A 2,063-nucleotide genomic window follows, 5' to 3' on the forward strand; every position below is an offset into this window, starting at 1 on the left:
TCAAAATAAACGACAATCAAACATGATTGATGTATTAATGTGTAAAGAATATAAATCCCAAATCAAGGCAGATTTGGTACAAAAACCAAGCCTATCATACTAACACACTTTATATAATGCATCACTAAAAATTATCCTTCACTTCAAGCAGACATGCAATAGCATGTGTTATCATCTTTCATTTTTTTTATAAGGAGAAGAACATATGGTATGGCATACAGATGAAGACATAATCAACTAATACCAATTCTATCTAGGGCAACAAAAGTCCAGATTAAAAAAAAGGTTTTCTGAGGTGCAAAGTGAAGTAGAATTCATGAAAATAATGCTCTTTATCGTGTAAAAACAATGGACTATGCATATTGAGGAGTTCGTCACAATCATATATTATCCATATCTTCCAAACCCATATGCCCACAAATGAAAATTGAGAACCTTTTTACATTTTCTCATAAGATGTAGTTGCTTTATTTTGATAGCTAATGTCACACATCTCTCTATTTCTTGATTGTTTCTTTTACCTATTCATTTAAAAGACAGTATGGTCTACAAACACCCAACGTTCACACAAGAGTCGATGTGATGTAGGCAGTCTAACCTAACGAAAGCATATATACTTGATTCCATGATTTGGGGCATCTTACTTGTAGCATGTCATTGTACAGTCATGCCAATTTTTTAAAAAAAGAATGCATGTTTGTCAGAACTAATAGTTGTAGAGCTAATCTTTGTAAATGTGCGCCCTGATTTAGAGATACAAAAGCTTTGTAATGACTCGAAGCACCGAAAAGGCACACAAAAATGAAGGCAAGACAATAAATTAGTCTAACCAATTTATCATGGCACAAAACAGAATGAGTGTAAATTTACTTTTGCACGACAATTTATTTTTTCAAAAAAGGAATAGAACATCATACCTATGAGCATCTTGTTGCATTCAATTGAGGATCATTGAAAACCCTAGCTTCCTGAAGAATAACACCCTTTTCAATCCCCATAAACAGAAAATTAAATAGTCCGTTGTATTGTCATATATTTCCAATATGAAAATGCCATTTCACCACTAAAACGCATGTTGAACAAAAAAATTGTTGCCTCCTAAACTTCTAAATGAAACAAAAAGGCGTATATATAACATGCAATGAGATGAGCTACCATAAAATACATAAGCTCGACAAAGTAAAATAATAAAAAGTTGATGTTTTTCAACAATTTAAATCATAAACTTAAAAACTATGAACATATCGTAGGAGGAATATCAATGGTTGAAATCTTTGTTAGAACTTATGATCAGCCACTTTATTTTGCTAAAGAATATGACAATTTTATCAATTAATTAACATCAATTTGACAGGAGAAAATTCAGAGACCTTAGAAGCTATGAGAACCAATTTTGCTCCTTTAGAGTTACGTATTGGTGAGGTGGGGTGTTTCTTCTGTTGAGCGGTACACGTGGTGTGCTAAAGAAGATTGTGCAATCACACGTGTTATTAACAGGAAAGAGCAAGGAAATTTAGTGAAGTCCAACTCTAAAGTACACTTTATGTTGCCTTTTGTATTGTTGTTGACACCCAATTTTGACCCTCCCCGATAGTAATTGATCTTCTAGCTTCTTAATTTTTCAAACGATTTAGAATAATTAGCTTTATATAATTCAAAATAGTTTCAGTCGATTTTTATAGTACTTTGAATGATAAATATATTTCATGTAATTTTATATATAATTAGTATATTTTATGGATACTCGAAAATCGTCTCACAAAAAAAATGTTATTTTAAATATTTTACAAAATTAGTCTAGTTCAAGTTATGGTTATAATTTTAAATTATTGGTTTGCAATTAAATTAATTATTCTATTTCGTCAAAATTTAGAAGCTCGTTAATTAATTAATGTTAATCCATCTCACTTAGGATTTAGCCGAATTTGTTAATTTAACTCAATTCGGCTATTTCTTAAACTCCAAGATCGAACCCATCTTTAACCTCACCTTAAAACCATTTTAAGACCAAAGTTTGGGCCACTTTTCAGCAGCCCAATACTATTTCCAGCATGCATGTACAG

Source organism: Solanum stenotomum, chromosome 11 (genome assembly GCF_019186545.1).
Source record: "Solanum stenotomum isolate F172 chromosome 11, ASM1918654v1, whole genome shotgun sequence".
NCBI lineage: Eukaryota > Viridiplantae > Streptophyta > Magnoliopsida > Solanales > Solanaceae > Solanum > Solanum stenotomum.